This window comes from Tenrec ecaudatus, chromosome 1 (genome assembly GCF_050624435.1).
Source record: "Tenrec ecaudatus isolate mTenEca1 chromosome 1, mTenEca1.hap1, whole genome shotgun sequence".
In the NCBI taxonomy this organism is placed as follows: Eukaryota; Metazoa; Chordata; class Mammalia; order Afrosoricida; family Tenrecidae; genus Tenrec; species Tenrec ecaudatus.
This window is the reverse complement of record NC_134530.1, coordinates 172,392,597-172,413,129: the sequence shown is the minus strand read 5'-3', so window position 1 is coordinate 172,413,129 and position 20,533 is coordinate 172,392,597. Positions and strand designations below refer to the sequence as shown.

Genomic DNA, 20,533 nt, shown 5'->3' with positions numbered 1-20,533 from the left:
GTCGGCACGAGAGGCTGTGTCTCGCGGCGAGCGTCGCAAGCGGGTCGGGCTGGTGCGGGGCGAGGTGCGGGTTGAGGACTCTGCGCGGCGAGCCAGTGGGCCAAGGGGGAGGAGCAGTGTTGGGCGTGGGGGCGCAGCGACGGCGTCTGGGTGGGCGTCGGCGGTGGCGGTGGCGGTGGCGGTGGCGGTGGCGGCCGGAGAGAGGTCTGGCACCCAGACGGCAGCCGCCGTCCTCGTTAGTATAGTGGTGAGTATCCCCGCCTGTCACGCGGGAGACCGGGGTTCGATTCCCCGACGGGGAGGCACAGTCCCTTTTTTTGGGACTCTGCCACGGCCACCCACCAGCCCACCCGGTCCCCGCTCTCAGGCAGGCCCAGTGGCCGGCGCCCGCCAGCCGTTCTTGCCAAGCCGCCCGCCTGGCCTGCCCACCCTCCGGCCGCAGCTCCCCTGCCCTTCTTCCTGGTGCCCAGTCGCGCGCCCGCCCGCCCGCCACAGCAGCCTTCTTTCTCTGGCGTCCGAAGCGCCTGGCCAGCGGCCCGTCCCAAAGCTGTGTCTGCCTCCATCCGGCTCAGGCTGGCCGCGGGCCTCGCAGGGAGTCCCACACGCAGGTGCCAGGGCAGGTAGGGGGATCCCCCTGGTGGGCATCACCCTCCTGCTGCTCCTGAGTGCCGCCTGTGCCCTGGCTGAGGCCCGCGGAACTGGCGCGAGCCGACGCCGAAGGCAGGGAGGGCCTTGGAGAAACCCGGCGCTCCAAGTCGGGGTGTCGGGCGCCTCGGGTGCGGGGGTGCGCGGGGCTGCGGCGTCGGGGCAGCGAGAGCCCGGTCGGGCGCCCCCAGCGGCCGCGGCCGGGGCCGGGGCCGGGGCCGGGGCCGGGCGCGCGCTAGGTCCGCGAGAGCGAGCAGCGGGGCTTGGCTGGCCCGAGCGGCCGCTGCGGGTGGCACGGCGCCTGGCGTCCAGGAAGGACAGGGCTGCGCCGGGCGGCGGCTGCCGAGGCGCGAGCGGCGGTAGCGACGGCGGTAGTAGCAGCTGCCGCTGGCGGCGGGGAGCCTGCTGGCCGTGGTGTTGGTGGAGCCCGGGCTGTGCCGCGTTGGTGGTATAGTGGTGAGCATAGCTGCCTTCCAAGCAGTTGACCCGGGTTCGATTCCCGGCCAACGCAGTAGGTCGACCTTTTGCGGGGAAGCCCAGGGGCCTCCGTGCCAGGTGTGAGTGCGTTGCATGTGGGAGCAGCTTGGGTCTGTGGCTTTGCCCGCGCCAGTTGCGTGGGAAGGCGGCGGGCGCGCAGTGTTTTGGGGGAGCTGCCTCCAAGTCGGAGAGGGCACCGTGCTCTCGTGGCGGGGAGGCCGCTGGCCAGGGCGCCCATGGGTGCGCGGGCTCCGAGTGCAGGTGGCATGGACGGGACAGGCGCTCCCACGCTCCCTGGTGGTCTAGTGGTTAGGATTCGGCGCTCTCACCGCCGCGGCCCGGGTTCGATTCCCGGTCAGGGAAGCTTTTCTTCTGCCTGGCGCTGCCCCCACACACACTTGCCACTCGCTCAACCTACCACTCTTTTACTCTCGCCAACGCTGGCTACCTTGAGCCACTTCACGGGCCCTGCCGCCGGCAAGGCCACGCACGTGCGCACCTGCTACGGTCCCCGGCCCCGGTGCCTATGCTCTCAGGATCTGCCCGCTCAGCCCTCAACACCACGCGCCAGGCTGACCTCCCTGCGCGTTCCCTCGACGATCACTGCCAGCGCTTGCGCCAGCAGGACAACGCTAGCGAGGGAGAAAGATTCAGGAGCCCAAGGTGGCCCACCTGGGACGCGTGGACGCCGCCAGTTGGGAGGAAGGATGGTGGAAGGCTGGGGAGGGTGTGAGTGAGTGAGTGAGTGAGTGAGTGAGTGAGTTAGCTTTTGAGCGCTTGGGGGTGTGGGTGGGGAAGTGTTGGCTGCTGCGGTGGCAGCGGTGGTGGTGGTGGTGGTGGTGGTGGTGGTGGTGGTGGTGGTGGTGGTGGTGGTGGTGGTGGTGGTGGTGGTGGTGGCGGGAGGTTTTGGGATTTGGGGACAAAAGAAGGATGATGGGGAATTTGATCCGTGAGTGGCAGACAGGGTGTATGTAGGTCGCGATTGTGGGGCGTGCAAGGAGAGGAAGCAGGTGTCTGGGGACACTGGTCTACAGGTGGCTTGGGGAGGGGTGTCAGGGAGCCGGGGACTGTTGGGTGGGAGAGGGTGCCAGCACTCACCTTTCCTCATCATTCTCACCACATCCCCTGAGCACTGCCCACACAGCTGTCCACCTAGAGAGAACGTTGCCCAGAGCACCCTTCTTGCCCTCCTCCAGACTGTCCCTCGGCCTTACTCAGCGGAAGGACGACGTGTTTCTCCCATTCCTGTCTAACTGGGGATCCTGGCACGAGTCCGAACACACTGCCACCGTGCGGTCCCAACGCCTGTAGCCAGCTCTGTAGAGACAGTCTCATGGTTGCTCCAAGGTGGTTTCCTTTGGCAATCCCATTTCCCGAAGGGGGTTGGGGCCGTGATGGGGCGGAGGGGGCTGAGGGGGGGGAAGGGTTTAGGGGGGGTTGGGGCGGCGATCTCACCCACAGACCTACCTCTGTGTCTCTGTTGTCCCATCTGTGTCTACTTGTGTGAAAATACACCTGAGGTCCAAGGGATCCCTACAGCCTTTTGCGAGTGCAGAACCCTGCGGTCTGACAGACAGGGTAGCATGCTGGGGCAAGCTTCACAGCGGGCAAAGCTCCTGCCGAACCACGCGTTTCCTGCTGCCTGACTGGCTCATTGACGTCACACACGTCTCCAAAGTGCATCCTCCCCTGAGGGTGGGCATGGGGATCAGAGCCCAGGGCACCGGGGCTTTGCATGGCCATTCCCCGGGTTCAGAGACAGAGGTTTTGGAAGGCCAGTGCGGTGGAGTGGATTCTGAGAGCCCGCGGCCCCTGGAATGGGAGAGCGGCCCTGCACCTCACGGGGTTTCCTGGGCAGGAGGGCTCTCTCGGGAGGCGGGCAGGGCTCAGATCCTGAGAAGCACACACACACACACACACACACACACACACACACACATTGAAGGGCGTGCAGACTCGCCTTGGGGTGCGGGCGGCCTGGTGGCGGTGGGGCACACAAGCGCACCATCTGCCCTGCAGTCAGTGCCCTCCATCGTCTTGGTGGGACCAGAGGGTGCCAGTGGGTGGGGGTGCTGTTCTGTCGTGCTCTTGGCTTGTGCCATGGGCTTGTGACAAGGGCCAGGAGGGCAAGGGTGCTGGTTGAGTGCTGGGGGGTGGGGAGTGGGGTGAGAGAAGGAGACCAGGGAGGCACAGCAGCCGCGAAGACAGCAAGGGCTAACAGAATTGTTCTTGCGCACCACTGGCACACTGGCTCTGTGGAGGCCGTGGGTTCATCGGGGCACGGTGGGGTAGGGGTGGGGAGGATTGCAGAGAGGGTGTCGGAGGGGTGGGGGCGAGGAGAGCATCTAGAAACGCATGGGTGGCCGGGCTCGGTATTTATTTGAGAGAGGTGCGAGTTAGCCGGTCACAGGCTGCAAAGTAGATGGCAAACCTGTCGGCTTAAGGTGGGCCCTCAAGACTAAGCCTCGAGAAAGGACCACAGCCCGGTCGTGTCTCTCCTGTGCCTTTCTGTCCCACTCCCCAGTCCCACATACTCTCTGGTACCTCTCAAACAGCCCCAAATCCCCCCCACCCCGCACCCCCACCGCCGCCCTACTTAGACTACTCCCACCACTACCAACCCCAGTCAAGCTGGCAACCAGGGCGTGTCACTGGGCAAGTAGCTCAGGTGAACCAGTGGGGGGCAGATGGAGGGCAAGGGAGCCCAAGGGGCATCAAGAATGAGAGTGAGATTCAGTGAGCTAGAGAGGCGCGGGAGCAAAGGCAGAAACAGTGGCGGAGATTGATGGGATGGGAAGGGAAGGGAAGGGGAGGAGAGGGGAGGGGAGGGGAGGGGAGGGCAGGGGAGGGAGAAAATATGAGGAAAGGGCAGGCAAGGGGTAGCACACACTCAACTGGCTGGAGTAGCGTGTGAGGCGGGTGCTTGGGATGGATGGGCGTCGGGCGTGGGGGCGGGTGGGCCTTGGGCAGACTCCGTGCAGGTTGAAATAGCCTCCCCCACCCCTCTCCTCCTTCAGCCCTCCACTCACGTGTGAACAAATGACCCCACAGACCGTCCACCCAAAGTCAGGCGAGGGGACCCAGGCACTATGGCAATGGGCAGATTGAAGAAGAGGTGGTGGCTAGGTGTGGCAGAGTGCCTCTGCAATAGGGACTGTCCTTGGTCTGTGGTGGGAGAGGGACCGTGATCAGCATGTAGCCCAAAGGACCGAATCTCTCTGTGGAGTTTGAGTGCGTGCGTGGGCCTTCCTGGGAAGGATGGGGTCGTTTTTTGCAGTGTGAGCAGGATTGCGCCGCGGAGATGGGAAGGGTGTCGAGCCCTGAAGGGCCGCTGCTTCAGAGTGTTTTAGCATGCTGTCTGGGACTGAAGGGAAACGTGAGGTGAAGGTTGTGTGGGATCCTGAAGACCAGAAAGGAAACGGGGAGGCTGGGCAGAAAGAAGGGTGGTTGGAGGTGGGGCGCGGCAGGGATGGCGGCGGGTGGAGCGTGCTGGCGAGGGGTGCGCTGGTAGGGCCTTTGGGTCCTTGGTCTCTGCAGAGGCGGGCGTCGTGGGCAGCGGGCAGCGGGCAGCGGCAGCCAAGAGAAGGGGGTAAGCGAGACTGGGTGTGGGCTTGTCAGAGCTGAGCAGAGCTGAGGTCAGAGCAGCCCTCCGTGAGCCTTTGATGTGGCAGGACCAAAAGGGGACCGTGGGCTGCATGGGCCGGGAATCGAACCCGGGCCTCCCGCGTGGCAGGCGAGAATTCTACCACTGAACCACCCATGCGCTGCTACCTCCTCGACAGTCTGCCAGCTGCAGCCTGTGGGCCTGCCTCCTCCCGGCCGCCCCGCTGCCACTGGTGGAGGAGCGCCAGACACTGCTCACTGCCCGACTGGCCTACCGGGCGAGTTCTTGGGCGCGGGTGCGAGTGGTGGTGGGAGCGGGAGCGGAGCTGGCAGTGGGAGGGAGAGTGGGCGCGACATGGCGTGGGGACGTGGCGTTGGGACCCCCACTCCCCTTGAGTAGCAGTGCAGGCGACAGCCAGTGGTGCGCCGGGGTACAGGCGGCCCTGGAGCTTGGAGCCCAGGCATGCGCAGGGTCCCGACCTAGCGAGACCGAAGGGCAGTCTTGTGGCAGGCAGACGTTGGGAGGACGCCCAGAGTCGCAAGAAGACGGGTCCCGTGCGCGCGCGCTGCCGCTCGCCGGCTCGCTGGCGGAGCCCAAGCAGCGCGGCCAAGGTTCCCGCGGCGGTCCCAGCAGTGACCCCCCCGCCCCCAACAGCGACCGACCCACTTCGCTGGGGGCCGGGAGGGGGAGGGAACGGGTGGTGGCCGCGCCGATGCCCCTGTGCCCGTCGCTTCCCGAGGCGGCACGTCGGCAGAAGAAAGGCCCCAGCCCGCGCGTGAGCCGGGCGAGTGAGGTCCGGCCCACGCGCGCACTGGGGCTGTGCGATCCCGTGGGATCGGGTGGCGAGCGCTGCGGGGCCGAGCGCTCTGCGTGGACCCTTGCTAAGGATCCCCGGCTGAGGCTCCCCGGCTGAAGGTGGCGTGTGGCGCCCGCGGGGGTGGGGGTGGGGCTGGGGTCCTGGAGGGGCCTGTGGTTGTCCAAGCCAGAGGATTGAAGGTGTGCGGGAGCTGCAGTAGGAGCACATCTGTCAGCGCTGTGCAGATGGGGCGGCGAGACCCGCCCGTGGCCGGCGCTGGCGGCTGGAGAGGCGCAAGGAGCGCCAGTGGCCTGCCGGCCCGGAGAGGGGTGTGTGTGCGGCGGGTGGGTCCAGGCTGTTTGTTGTTGCCAAAAAGGCTGCTGTGTCAGGAGTGGGATTCGAACCCACGCCTCCAGGGGAGACTGCGACCTGAACGCAGCGCCTTAGACCGCTCGGCCATCCTGACGGCTCGCCCCAAGCGCCCACGGCCGCCTGGCTCGGCCAGGGGGCCCACACGGGTGCCGCTCCTGGGCGGCCCGAGTGGCGGCACCAAGGAAGCTGGGCTGGGGCGCCAGCACTGGAGCTGAGCCAGAACGTGGCCAGCGGAGCAGGCGACGTGCTTGAGCCCGGGCCCAGCGCCTCCAGGTGCGCTGCCTTTGGGTTGACGGGCTGCTGGGGCCCGCCCCCGACGCCGCATCCTGCACCGAGGCACTCTCCTCGCTCAGCTGGGCTTGCGCTCCAAACTGGTCCTCCTCCTCTGGCTGCCACCTGTGGCCTGCGCGCGGGAGTGGGGGCCGCCGGGCCTCTCTGCCGGAGCGACGGGCGGGCGGGCGCGCGCGCTGGCACTGGCGCTCGCCCTGGAGGCCCCAGGCAGCGGGTTGAGGCGGGCGCCAGTCGGCACGAGAGGCTGTGTCTCGCGGCGAGCGTCGCAAGCGGGTCGGGCTGGTGCGGGGCGAGGTGCGGGTTGAGGACTCTGCGCGGCGAGCCAGTGGGCCAAGGGGGAGGAGCAGTGTTGGGCGTGGGGGCGCAGCGACGGCGTCTGGGTGGGCGTCGGCGGTGGCGGTGGCGGTGGCGGTGGCGGTGGCGGTGGCGGCCGGAGAGAGGTCTGGCACCCAGACGGCAGCCGCCGTCCTCGTTAGTATAGTGGTGAGTATCCCCGCCTGTCACGCGGGAGACCGGGGTTCGATTCCCCGACGGGGAGGCACAGTCCCTTTTTTTGGGACTCTGCCACGGCCACCCACCAGCCCACCCGGTCCCCGCTCTCAGGCAGGCCCAGTGGCCGGCGCCCGCCAGCCGTTCTTGCCAAGCCGCCCGCCTGGCCTGCCCACCCTCCGGCCGCAGCTCCCCTGCCCTTCTTCCTGGTGCCCAGTCGCGCGCCCGCCCGCCCGCCACAGCAGCCTTCTTTCTCTGGCGTCCGAAGCGCCTGGCCAGCGGCCCGTCCCAAAGCTGTGTCTGCCTCCATCCGGCTCAGGCTGGCCGCGGGCCTCGCAGGGAGTCCCACACGCAGGTGCCAGGGCAGGTAGGGGGATCCCCCTGGTGGGCATCACCCTCCTGCTGCTCCTGAGTGCCGCCTGTGCCCTGGCTGAGGCCCGCGGAACTGGCGCGAGCCGACGCCGAAGGCAGGGAGGGCCTTGGAGAAACCCGGCGCTCCAAGTCGGGGTGTCGGGCGCCTCGGGTGCGGGGGTGCGCGGGGCTGCGGCGTCGGGGCAGCGAGAGCCCGGTCGGGCGCCCCCAGCGGCCGCGGCCGGGGCCGGGGCCGGGGCCGGGGCCGGGCGCGCGCTAGGTCCGCGAGAGCGAGCAGCGGGGCTTGGCTGGCCCGAGCGGCCGCTGCGGGTGGCACGGCGCCTGGCGTCCAGGAAGGACAGGGCTGCGCCGGGCGGCGGCTGCCGAGGCGCGAGCGGCGGTAGCGACGGCGGTAGTAGCAGCTGCCGCTGGCGGCGGGGAGCCTGCTGGCCGTGGTGTTGGTGGAGCCCGGGCTGTGCCGCGTTGGTGGTATAGTGGTGAGCATAGCTGCCTTCCAAGCAGTTGACCCGGGTTCGATTCCCGGCCAACGCAGTAGGTCGACCTTTTGCGGGGAAGCCCAGGGGCCTCCGTGCCAGGTGTGAGTGCGTTGCATGTGGGAGCAGCTTGGGTCTGTGGCTTTGCCCGCGCCAGTTGCGTGGGAAGGCGGCGGGCGCGCAGTGTTTTGGGGGAGCTGCCTCCAAGTCGGAGAGGGCACCGTGCTCTCGTGGCGGGGAGGCCGCTGGCCAGGGCGCCCATGGGTGCGCGGGCTCCGAGTGCAGGTGGCATGGACGGGACAGGCGCTCCCACGCTCCCTGGTGGTCTAGTGGTTAGGATTCGGCGCTCTCACCGCCGCGGCCCGGGTTCGATTCCCGGTCAGGGAAGCTTTTCTTCTGCCTGGCGCTGCCCCCACACACACTTGCCACTCGCTCAACCTACCACTCTTTTACTCTCGCCAACGCTGGCTACCTTGAGCCACTTCACGGGCCCTGCCGCCGGCAAGGCCACGCACGTGCGCACCTGCTACGGTCCCCGGCCCCGGTGCCTATGCTCTCAGGATCTGCCCGCTCAGCCCTCAACACCACGCGCCAGGCTGACCTCCCTGCGCGTTCCCTCGACGATCACTGCCAGCGCTTGCGCCAGCAGGACAACGCTAGCGAGGGAGAAAGATTCAGGAGCCCAAGGTGGCCCACCTGGGACGCGTGGACGCCGCCAGTTGGGAGGAAGGATGGTGGAAGGCTGGGGAGGGTGTGAGTGAGTGAGTGAGTGAGTGAGTGAGTGAGTTAGCTTTTGAGCGCTTGGGGGTGTGGGTGGGGAAGTGTTGGCTGCTGCGGTGGCAGCGGTGGTGGTGGTGGTGGTGGTGGTGGTGGTGGTGGTGGTGGTGGTGGTGGTGGTGGTGGTGGTGGTGGTGGTGGTGGTGGTGGCGGGAGGTTTTGGGATTTGGGGACAAAAGAAGGATGATGGGGAATTTGATCCGTGAGTGGCAGACAGGGTGTATGTAGGTCGCGATTGTGGGGCGTGCAAGGAGAGGAAGCAGGTGTCTGGGGACACTGGTCTACAGGTGGCTTGGGGAGGGGTGTCAGGGAGCCGGGGACTGTTGGGTGGGAGAGGGTGCCAGCACTCACCTTTCCTCATCATTCTCACCACATCCCCTGAGCACTGCCCACACAGCTGTCCACCTAGAGAGAACGTTGCCCAGAGCACCCTTCTTGCCCTCCTCCAGACTGTCCCTCGGCCTTACTCAGCGGAAGGACGACGTGTTTCTCCCATTCCTGTCTAACTGGGGATCCTGGCACGAGTCCGAACACACTGCCACCGTGCGGTCCCAACGCCTGTAGCCAGCTCTGTAGAGACAGTCTCATGGTTGCTCCAAGGTGGTTTCCTTTGGCAATCCCATTTCCCGAAGGGGGTTGGGGCCGTGATGGGGCGGAGGGGGCTGAGGGGGGGGAAGGGTTTAGGGGGGGTTGGGGCGGCGATCTCACCCACAGACCTACCTCTGTGTCTCTGTTGTCCCATCTGTGTCTACTTGTGTGAAAATACACCTGAGGTCCAAGGGATCCCTACAGCCTTTTGCGAGTGCAGAACCCTGCGGTCTGACAGACAGGGTAGCATGCTGGGGCAAGCTTCACAGCGGGCAAAGCTCCTGCCGAACCACGCGTTTCCTGCTGCCTGACTGGCTCATTGACGTCACACACGTCTCCAAAGTGCATCCTCCCCTGAGGGTGGGCATGGGGATCAGAGCCCAGGGCACCGGGGCTTTGCATGGCCATTCCCCGGGTTCAGAGACAGAGGTTTTGGAAGGCCAGTGCGGTGGAGTGGATTCTGAGAGCCCGCGGCCCCTGGAATGGGAGAGCGGCCCTGCACCTCACGGGGTTTCCTGGGCAGGAGGGCTCTCTCGGGAGGCGGGCAGGGCTCAGATCCTGAGAAGCACACACACACACACACACACACACACACACACATTGAAGGGCGTGCAGACTCGCCTTGGGGTGCGGGCGGCCTGGTGGCGGTGGGGCACACAAGCGCACCATCTGCCCTGCAGTCAGTGCCCTCCATCGTCTTGGTGGGACCAGAGGGTGCCAGTGGGTGGGGGTGCTGTTCTGTCGTGCTCTTGGCTTGTGCCATGGGCTTGTGACAAGGGCCAGGAGGGCAAGGGTGCTGGTTGAGTGCTGGGGGGTGGGGAGTGGGGTGAGAGAAGGAGACCAGGGAGGCACAGCAGCCGCGAAGACAGCAAGGGCTAACAGAATTGTTCTTGCGCACCACTGGCACACTGGCTCTGTGGAGGCCGTGGGTTCATCGGGGCACGGTGGGGTAGGGGTGGGGAGGATTGCAGAGAGGGTGTCGGAGGGGTGGGGGCGAGGAGAGCATCTAGAAACGCATGGGTGGCCGGGCTCGGTATTTATTTGAGAGAGGTGCGAGTTAGCCGGTCACAGGCTGCAAAGTAGATGGCAAACCTGTCGGCTTAAGGTGGGCCCTCAAGACTAAGCCTCGAGAAAGGACCACAGCCCGGTCGTGTCTCTCCTGTGCCTTTCTGTCCCACTCCCCAGTCCCACATACTCTCTGGTACCTCTCAAACAGCCCCAAATCCCCCCCACCCCGCACCCCCACCGCCGCCCTACTTAGACTACTCCCACCACTACCAACCCCAGTCAAGCTGGCAACCAGGGCGTGTCACTGGGCAAGTAGCTCAGGTGAACCAGTGGGGGGCAGATGGAGGGCAAGGGAGCCCAAGGGGCATCAAGAATGAGAGTGAGATTCAGTGAGCTAGAGAGGCGCGGGAGCAAAGGCAGAAACAGTGGCGGAGATTGATGGGATGGGAAGGGAAGGGAAGGGGAGGAGAGGGGAGGGGAGGGGAGGGCAGGGGAGGGAGAAAATATGAGGAAAGGGCAGGCAAGGGGTAGCACACACTCAACTGGCTGGAGTAGCGTGTGAGGCGGGTGCTTGGGATGGATGGGCGTCGGGCGTGGGGGCGGGTGGGCCTTGGGCAGACTCCGTGCAGGTTGAAATAGCCTCCCCCACCCCTCTCCTCCTTCAGCCCTCCACTCACGTGTGAACAAATGACCCCACAGACCGTCCACCCAAAGTCAGGCGAGGGGACCCAGGCACTATGGCAATGGGCAGATTGAAGAAGAGGTGGTGGCTAGGTGTGGCAGAGTGCCTCTGCAATAGGGACTGTCCTTGGTCTGTGGTGGGAGAGGGACCGTGATCAGCATGTAGCCCAAAGGACCGAATCTCTCTGTGGAGTTTGAGTGCGTGCGTGGGCCTTCCTGGGAAGGATGGGGTCGTTTTTTGCAGTGTGAGCAGGATTGCGCCGCGGAGATGGGAAGGGTGTCGAGCCCTGAAGGGCCGCTGCTTCAGAGTGTTTTAGCATGCTGTCTGGGACTGAAGGGAAACGTGAGGTGAAGGTTGTGTGGGATCCTGAAGACCAGAAAGGAAACGGGGAGGCTGGGCAGAAAGAAGGGTGGTTGGAGGTGGGGCGCGGCAGGGATGGCGGCGGGTGGAGCGTGCTGGCGAGGGGTGCGCTGGTAGGGCCTTTGGGTCCTTGGTCTCTGCAGAGGCGGGCGTCGTGGGCAGCGGGCAGCGGGCAGCGGGCAGCGGCAGCCAAGAGAAGGGGGTAAGCGAGACTGGGTGTGGGCTTGTCAGAGCTGAGCAGAGCTGAGGTCAGAGCAGCCCTCCGTGAGCCTTTGATGTGGCAGGACCAAAAGGGGACCGTGGGCTGCATGGGCCGGGAATCGAACCCGGGCCTCCCGCGTGGCAGGCGAGAATTCTACCACTGAACCACCCATGCGCTGCTACCTCCTTGACAGTCTGCCAGCTGCAGCCTGTGGGCCTGCCTCCTCCCGGCCGCCCCGCTGCCACTGGTGGAGGAGCGCCAGACACTGCTCACTGCCCGACTGGCCTACCGGGCGAGTTCTTGGGCGCGGGTGCGAGTGGTGGTGGGAGCGGGAGCGGAGCTGGCAGTGGGAGGGAGAGTGGGCGCGACATGGCGTGGGGACGTGGCGTTGGGACCCCCACTCCCCTTGAGTAGCAGTGCAGGCGACAGCCAGTGGTGCGCCGGGGTACAGGCGGCCCTGGAGCTTGGAGCCCAGGCATGCGCAGGGTCCCGACCTAGCGAGACCGAAGGGCAGTCTTGTGGCAGGCAGACGTTGGGAGGACGCCCAGAGTCGCAAGAAGACGGGTCCCGTGCGCGCGCGCGCGCGCGCGCGGTGCCGCTCGCCGGCTCGCTGGCGGAGCCCAAGCAGCGCGGCCAAGGTTCCCGCGGCGGTCCCAGCAGTGACCCCCCCGCCCCCAACAGCGACCGACCCACTTCGCTGGGGGCCGGGAGGGGGAGGGAACGGGTGGTGGCCGCGCCGATGCCCCTGTGCCCGTCGCTTCCCGAGGCGGCACGTCGGCAGAAGAAAGGCCCCAGCCCGCGCGTGAGCCGGGCGAGTGAGGTCCGGCCCACGCGCGCACTGGGGCTGTGCGATCCCGTGGGATCGGGTGGCGAGCGCTGCGGGGCCGAGCGCTCTGCGTGGACCCTTGCTAAGGATCCCCGGCTGAGGCTCCCCGGCTGAAGGTGGCGTGTGGCGCCCGCGGGGGTGGGGGTGGGGCTGGGGTCCTGGAGGGGCCTGTGGTTGTCCAAGCCAGAGGATTGAAGGTGTGCGGGAGCTGCAGTAGGAGCACATCTGTCAGCGCTGTGCAGATGGGGCGGCGAGACCCGCCCGTGGCCGGCGCTGGCGGCTGGAGAGGCGCAAGGAGCGCCAGTGGCCTGCCGGCCCGGAGAGGGGTGTGTGTGCGGCGGGTGGGTCCAGGCTGTTTGTTGTTGCCAAAAAGGCTGCTGTGTCAGGAGTGGGATTCGAACCCACGCCTCCAGGGGAGACTGCGACCTGAACGCAGCGCCTTAGACCGCTCGGCCATCCTGACGGCTCGCCCCAAGCGCCCACGGCCGCCTGGCTCGGCCAGGGGGCCCACACGGGTGCCGCTCCTGGGCGGCCCGAGTGGCGGCACCAAGGAAGCTGGGCTGGGGCGCCAGCACTGGAGCTGAGCCAGAACGTGGCCAGCGGAGCAGGCGACGTGCTTGAGCCCGGGCCCAGCGCCTCCAGGTGCGCTGCCTTTGGGTTGACGGGCTGCTGGGGCCCGCCCCCGACGCCGCATCCTGCACCGAGGCACTCTCCTCGCTCAGCTGGGCTTGCGCTCCAAACTGGTCCTCCTCCTCTGGCTGCCACCTGTGGCCTGCGCGCGGGAGTGGGGGCCGCCGGGCCTCTCTGCCGGAGCGACGGGCGGGCGGGCGCGCGCGCTGGCACTGGCGCTCGCCCTGGAGGCCCCAGGCAGCGGGTTGAGGCGGGCGCCAGTCGGCACGAGAGGCTGTGTCTCGCGGCGAGCGTCGCAAGCGGGTCGGGCTGGTGCGGGGCGAGGTGCGGGTTGAGGACTCTGCGCGGCGAGCCAGTGGGCCAAGGGGGAGGAGCAGTGTTGGGCGTGGGGGCGCAGCGACGGCGTCTGGGTGGGCGTCGGCGGTGGCGGTGGCGGTGGCGGTGGCGGTGGCGGCCGGAGAGAGGTCTGGCACCCAGACGGCAGCCGCCGTCCTCGTTAGTATAGTGGTGAGTATCCCCGCCTGTCACGCGGGAGACCGGGGTTCGATTCCCCGACGGGGAGGCACAGTCCCTTTTTTTGGGACTCTGCCACGGCCACCCACCAGCCCACCCGGTCCCCGCTCTCAGGCAGGCCCAGTGGCCGGCGCCCGCCAGCCGTTCTTGCCAAGCCGCCCGCCTGGCCTGCCCACCCTCCGGCCGCAGCTCCCCTGCCCTTCTTCCTGGTGCCCAGTCGCGCGCCCGCCCGCCACAGCAGCCTTCTTTCTCTGGCGTCCGAAGCGCCTGGCCAGCGGCCCGTCCCAAAGCTGTGTCTGCCTCCATCCGGCTCAGGCTGGCCGCGGGCCTCGCAGGGAGTCCCACACGCAGGTGCCAGGGCAGGTAGGGGGATCCCCCTGGTGGGCATCACCCTCCTGCTGCTCCTGAGTGCCGCCTGTGCCCTGGCTGAGGCCCGCGGAACTGGCGCGAGCCGACGCCGAAGGCAGGGAGGGCCTTGGAGAAACCCGGCGCTCCAAGTCGGGGTGTCGGGCGCCTCGGGTGCGGGGGTGCGCGGGGCTGCGGCGTCGGGGCAGCGAGAGCCCGGTCGGGCGCCCCCAGCGGCCGCGGCCGGGGCCGGGGCCGGGGCCGGGGCCGGGCGCGCGCTAGGTCCGCGAGAGCGAGCAGCGGGGCTTGGCTGGCCCGAGCGGCCGCTGCGGGTGGCACGGCGCCTGGCGTCCAGGAAGGACAGGGCTGCGCCGGGCGGCGGCTGCCGAGGCGCGAGCGGCGGTAGCGACGGCGGTAGTAGCAGCTGCCGCTGGCGGCGGGGAGCCTGCTGGCCGTGGTGTTGGTGGAGCCCGGGCTGTGCCGCGTTGGTGGTATAGTGGTGAGCATAGCTGCCTTCCAAGCAGTTGACCCGGGTTCGATTCCCGGCCAACGCAGTAGGTCGACCTTTTGCGGGGAAGCCCAGGGGCCTCCGTGCCAGGTGTGAGTGCGTTGCATGTGGGAGCAGCTTGGGTCTGTGGCTTTGCCCGCGCCAGTTGCGTGGGAAGGCGGCGGGCGCGCAGTGTTTTGGGGGAGCTGCCTCCAAGTCGGAGAGGGCACCGTGCTCTCGTGGCGGGGAGGCCGCTGGCCAGGGCGCCCATGGGTGCGCGGGCTCCGAGTGCAGGTGGCATGGACGGGACAGGCGCTCCCACGCTCCCTGGTGGTCTAGTGGTTAGGATTCGGCGCTCTCACCGCCGCGGCCCGGGTTCGATTCCCGGTCAGGGAAGCTTTTCTTCTGCCTGGCGCTGCCCCCACACACACTTGCCACTCGCTCAACCTACCACTCTTTTACTCTCGCCAACGCTGGCTACCTTGAGCCACTTCACGGGCCCTGCCGCCGGCAAGGCCACGCACGTGCGCACCTGCTACGGTCCCCGGCCCCGGTGCCTATGCTCTCAGGATCTGCCCGCTCAGCCCTCAACACCACGCGCCAGGCTGACCTCCCTGCGCGTTCCCTCGACGATCACTGCCAGCGCTTGCGCCAGCAGGACAACGCTAGCGAGGGAGAAAGATTCAGGAGCCCAAGGTGGCCCACCTGGGACGCGTGGACGCCGCCAGTTGGGAGGAAGGATGGTGGAAGGCTGGGGAGGGTGTGAGTGAGTGAGTGAGTGAGTGAGTGAGTGAGTTAGCTTTTGAGCGCTTGGGGGTGTGGGTGGGGAAGTGTTGGCTGCTGCGGTGGCAGCGGTGGTGGTGGTGGTGGTGGTGGTGGTGGTGGTGGTGGTGGTGGTGGTGGTGGTGGTGGTGGTGGTGGTGGTGGTGGTGGGAGGTTTTGGGATTTGGGGACAAAAGAAGGATGATGGGGAATTTGATCCGTGAGTGGCAGACAGGGTGTATGTAGGTCGCGATTGTGGGGCGTGCAAGGAGAGGAAGCAGGTGTCTGGGGACACTGGTCTACAGGTGGCTTGGGGAGGGGTGTCAGGGAGCCGGGGACTGTTGGGTGGGAGAGGGTGCCAGCACTCACCTTTCCTCATCATTCTCACCACATCCCCTGAGCACTGCCCACACAGCTGTCCACCTAGAGAGAACGTTGCCCAGAGCACCCTTCTTGCCCTCCTCCAGACTGTCCCTCGGCCTTACTCAGCGGAAGGACGACGTGTTTCTCCCATTCCTGTCTAACTGGGGATCCTGGCACGAGTCCGAACACACTGCCACCGTGCGGTCCCAACGCCTGTAGCCAGCTCTGTAGAGACAGTCTCATGGTTGCTCCAAGGTGGTTTCCTTTGGCAATCCCATTTCCCGAAGGGGGTTGGGGCCGTGATGGGGCGGAGGGGGCTGAGGGGGGGGAAGGGTTTAGGGGGGGTTGGGGCGGCGATCTCACCCACAGACCTACCTCTGTGTCTCTGTTGTCCCATCTGTGTCTACTTGTGTGAAAATACACCTGAGGTCCAAGGGATCCCTACAGCCTTTTGCGAGTGCAGAACCCTGCGGTCTGACAGACAGGGTAGCATGCTGGGGCAAGCTTCACAGCGGGCAAAGCTCCTGCCGAACCACGCGTTTCCTGCTGCCTGACTGGCTCATTGACGTCACACACGTCTCCAAAGTGCATCCTCCCCTGAGGGTGGGCATGGGGATCAGAGCCCAGGGCACCGGGGCTTTGCATGGCCATTCCCCGGGTTCAGAGACAGAGGTTTTGGAAGGCCAGTGCGGTGGAGTGGATTCTGAGAGCCCGCGGCCCCTGGAATGGGAGAGCGGCCCTGCACCTCACGGGGTTTCCTGGGCAGGAGGGCTCTCTCGGGAGGCGGGCAGGGCTCAGATCCTGAGAAGCACACACACACACACACACACACACACACACACACACACATTGAAGGGCGTGCAGACTCGCCTTGGGGTGCGGGCGGCCTGGTGGCGGTGGGGCACACAAGCGCACCATCTGCCCTGCAGTCAGTGCCCTCCATCGTCTTGGTGGGACCAGAGGGTGCCAGTGGGTGGGGGTGCTGTTCTGTCGTGCTCTTGGCTTGTGCCATGGGCTTGTGACAAGGGCCAGGAGGGCAAGGGTGCTGGTTGAGTGCTGGGGGGTGGGGAGTGGGGTGAGAGAAGGAGACCAGGGAGGCACAGCAGCCGCGAAGACAGCAAGGGCTAACAGAATTGTTCTTGCGCACCACTGGCACACTGGCTCTGTGGAGGCCGTGGGTTCATCGGGGCACGGTGGGGTAGGGGTGGGGAGGATTGCAGAGAGGGTGTCGGAGGGGTGGGGGCGAGGAGAGCATCTAGAAACGCATGGGTGGCCGGGCTCGGTATTTATTTGAGAGAGGTGCGAGTTAGCCGGTCACAGGCTGCAAAGTAGATGGCAAACCTGTCGGCTTAAGGTGGGCCCTCAAGACTAAGCCTCGAGAAAGGACCACAGCCCGGTCGTGTCTCTCCTGTGCCTTTCTGTCCCACTCCCCAGTCCCACATACTCTCTGGTACCTCTCAAACAGCCCCAAATCCCCCCCACCCCGCACCCCCACCGCCGCCCTACTTAGACTACTCCCACCACTACCAACCCCAGTCAAGCTGGCAACCAGGGCGTGTCACTGGGCAAGTAGCTCAGGTGAACCAGTGGGGGGCAGATGGAGGGCAAGGGAGCCCAAGGGGCATCAAGAATGAGAGTGAGATTCAGTGAGCTAGAGAGGCGCGGGAGCAAAGGCAGAAACAGTGGCGGAGATTGATGGGATGGGAAGGGAAGGGAAGGGGAGGAGAGGGGAGGGGAGGGGAGGGGAGGGCAGGGGAGGGAGAAAATATGAGGAAAGGGCAGGCAAGGGGTAGCACACACTCAACTGGCTGGAGTAGCGTGTGAGGCGGGTGCTTGGGATGGATGGGCGTCGGGCGTGGGGGCGGGTGGGCCTTGGGCAGACTCCGTGCAGGTTGAAATAGCCTCCCCCACCCCTCTCCTCCTTCAGCCCTCCACTCACGTGTGAACAAATGACCCCACAGACCGTCCACCCAAAGTCAGGCGAGGGGACCCAGGCACTATGGCAATGGGCAGATTGAAGAAGAGGTGGTGGCTAGGTGTGGCAGAGTGCCTCTGCAATAGGGACTGTCCTTGGTCTGTGGTGGGAGAGGGACCGTGATCAGCATGTAGCCCAAAGGACCGAATCTCTCTGTGGAGTTTGAGTGCGTGCGTGGGCCTTCCTGGGAAGGATGGGGTCGTTTTTTGCAGTGTGAGCAGGATTGCGCCGCGGAGATGGGAAGGGTGTCGAGCCCTGAAGGGCCGCTGCTTCAGAGTGTTTTAGCATGCTGTCTGGGACTGAAGGGAAACGTGAGGTGAAGGTTGTGTGGGATCCTGAAGACCAGAAAGGAAACGGGGAGGCTGGGCAGAAAGAAGGGTGGTTGGAGGTGGGGCGCGGCAGGGATGGCGGCGGGTGGAGCGTGCTGGCGAGGGGTGCGCTGGTAGGGCCTTTGGGTCCTTGGTCTCTGCAGAGGCGGGCGTCGTGGGCAGCGGGCAGCGGGCAGCGGCAGCCAAGAGAAGGGGGTAAGCGAGACTGGGTGTGGGCTTGTCAGAGCTGAGCAGAGCTGAGGTCAGAGCAGCCCTCCGTGAGCCTTTGATGTGGCAGGACCAAAAGGGGACCGTGGGCTGCATGGGCCGGGAATCGAACCCGGGCCTCCCGCGTGGCAGGCGAGAATTCTACCACTGAACCACCCATGCGCTGCTACCTCCTCGACAGTCTGCCAGCTGCAGCCTGTGGGCCTGCCTCCTCCCGGCCGCCCCGCTGCCACTGGTGGAGGAGCGCCAGACACTGCTCACTGCCCGACTGGCCTACCGGGCGAGTTCTTGGGCGCGGGTGCGAGTGGTGGTGGGAGCGGGAGCGGAGCTGGCAGTGGGAGGGAGAGTGGGCGCGACATGGCGTGGGGACGTGGCGTTGGGACCCCCACTCCCCTTGAGTAGCAGTGCAGGCGACAGCCAGTGGTGCGCCGGGGTACAGGCGGCCCTGGAGCTTGGAGCCCAGGCATGCGCAGGGTCCCGACCTAGCGAGACCGAAGGGCAGTCTTGTGGCAGGCAGACGTTGGGAGGACGCCCAGAGTCGCAAGAAGACGGGTCCCGTGCGCGCGCGCTGCCGCTCGCCGGCTCGCTGGCGGAGCCCAAGCAGCGCGGCCAAGGTTCCCGCGGCGGTCCCAGCAGTGACCCCCCCGCCCCCAACAGCGACCGACCCACTTCGCTGGGGGCCGGGAGGGGGAGGGAACGGGTGGTGGCCGCGCCGATGCCCCTGTGCCCGTCGCTTCCCGAGGCGGCACGTCGGCAGAAGAAAGGCCCCAGCCCGCGCGTGAGCCGGGCGAGTGAGGTCCGGCCCACGCGCGCACTGGGGCTGTGCGATCCCGTGGGATCGGGTGGCGAGCGCTGCGGGGCCGAGCGCTCTGCGTGGACCCTTGCTAAGGATCCCCGGCTGAGGCTCCCCGGCTGAAGGTGGCGTGTGGCGCCCGCGGGGGTGGGGGTGGGGCTGGGGTCCTGGAGGGGCCTGTGGTTGTCCAAGCCAGAGGATTGAAGGTGTGCGGGAGCTGCAGTAGGAGCACATCTGTCAGCGCTGTGCAGATGGGGCGGCGAGACCCGCCCGTGGCCGGCGCTGGCGGCTGGAGAGGCGCAAGGAGCGCCAGTGGCCTGCCGGCCCGGAGAGGGGTGTGTGTGCGGCGGGTGGGTCCAGGCTGTTTGTTGTTGCCAAAAAGGCTGCTGTGTCAGGAGTGGGATTCGAACCCACGCCTCCAGGGGAGACTGCGACCTGAACGCAGCGCCTTAGACCGCTCGGCCATCCTGACGGCTCGCCCCAAGCGCCCACGGCCGCCTGGCTCGGCCAGGGGGCCCACACGGGTGCCGCTCCTGGGCGGCCCGAGTGGCGGCACCAAGGAAGCTGGGCTGGGGCGCCAGCACTGGAGCTGAGCCAGAACGTGGCCAGCGGAGCAGGCGACGTGCTTGAGCCCGGGCCCAGCGCCTCCAGGTGCGCTGCCTTTGGGTTGACGGGCTGCTGGGGCCCGCCCCCGACGCCGCATCCTGCACCGAGGCACTCTCCTCGCTCAGCTGGGCTTGCGCTCCAAACTGGTCCTCCTCCTCTGGCTGCCACCTGTGGCCTGCGCGCGGGAGTGGGGGCCGCCGGGCCTCTCTGCCGGAGCGACGGGCGGGCGGGCGCGCGCGCTGGCACTGGCGCTCGCCCTGGAGGCCCCAGGCAGCGGGTTGAGGCGGGCGCCAGTCGGCACGAGAGGCTGTGTCTCGCGGCGAGCGTCGCAAGCGGGTCGGGCTGGTGCGGGGCGAGGTGCGGGTTGAGGACTCTGCGCGGCGAGCCAGTGGGCCAAGGGGGAGGAGCAGTGTTGGGCGTGGGGGCGCAGCGACGGCGTCTGGGTGGGCGTCGGCGGTGGCGGTGGCGGTGGCGGTGGCGGTGGCGGCCGGAGAGAGGTCTGGCACCCAGACGGCAGCCGCCGTCCTCGTTAGTATAGTGGTGAGTATCCCCGCCTGTCACGCGGGAGACCGGGGTTCGATTCCCCGACGGGGAGGCACAGTCCCTTTTTTTGGGACTCTGCCACGGCCACCCACCAGCCCACCCGGTCCCCGCTCTCAGGCAGGCCCAGTGGCCGGCGCCCGCCAGCCGTTCTTGCCAAGCCGCCCGCCTGGCCTGCCCACCCTCCGGCCGCAGCTCCCCTGCCCTTCTTCCTGGTGCCCAGTCGCGCGCCCGCCCGCCACAGCAGCCTTCTTTCTCTGGCGTCCGAAGCGCCTGGCCAGCGGCCCGTCCCAAAGCTGTGTCTGCCTCCATCCGGCTCAGGCTGGCCGCGGGCCTCGCAGGGAGTCCCACACGCAGGTGCCAGGGCAGGTAGGGGGATCCCCCTGGTGGGCATCACCCTCCTGCTGCTCCTGAGTGCCGCCTGTGCCCTGGCTGAGGCCCGCGGAACTGGCGCGAGCCGACGCCGAAGGCAGGGAGGGCCTTGGAGAAACCCGGCGCTCCAAGTCGGGGTGTCGGGCGCCTCGGGTGCGGGGGTGCGCGGGGCTGCGGCGTCGCGGCAGCGAGAGCCCGGTCGGGCGCCCCCAGCGGCCGCGGCCGGGGCCGGGGCCGGGGCCGGGCGCGCGCTAGGTCCGCGAGAGCGAGCAGCGGGGCTTGGCTGGCCCGAGCGGCCGCTGCGGGTGGCACGGCGCCTGGCGTCCAGGAAGGACAGGGCTGCGCCGGGCGGCGGCTGCCGAGGCGCGAGCGGCGGTAGCGACGGCGGTAGTAGCAGCTGCCGCTGGCGGCGGGGAGCCTGCTGGCCGTCGTGTTGGTGGAGCCCGGGCTGTGCCGCGTTGGTGGTATAGTGGTGAGCATAGCTGCCTTCCAAGCAGTTGACCCGGGTTCGATTCCCGGCCAACGCAGTAGGTCGACCTTTTGCGGGGAAGCCCAGGGGCCTCCGTGCCAGGTGTGAGTGCGTTGCGTGTGGGAGCAGCTTGGGTCTGTGGCTCTGCCCGCGCCAGTTGCGTGGGAAGGCGGCGGGCGC

The 20,533-nt window shown here is 67.5% G+C and overlaps 2 non-coding genes across 2 annotated transcripts; both read left to right on the top strand.

Annotated features, from left to right (window-relative positions):
- The first annotated feature begins 13,082 nt into the window (after positions 1–13,082).
- On the top strand, positions 13,083–13,154 carry TRNAD-GUC (transfer RNA aspartic acid (anticodon GUC)). Its single transcript has one exon. It is a non-coding gene; the product is annotated as a tRNA-Asp (tRNA).
- A 6,341-nt stretch (positions 13,155–19,495) lies between these two features.
- Positions 19,496–19,567, top strand: TRNAD-GUC (transfer RNA aspartic acid (anticodon GUC)). Its single transcript has one exon. It is a non-coding gene; the product is annotated as a tRNA-Asp (tRNA).
- The last annotated feature ends 966 nt before the right edge of the window (positions 19,568–20,533 follow it).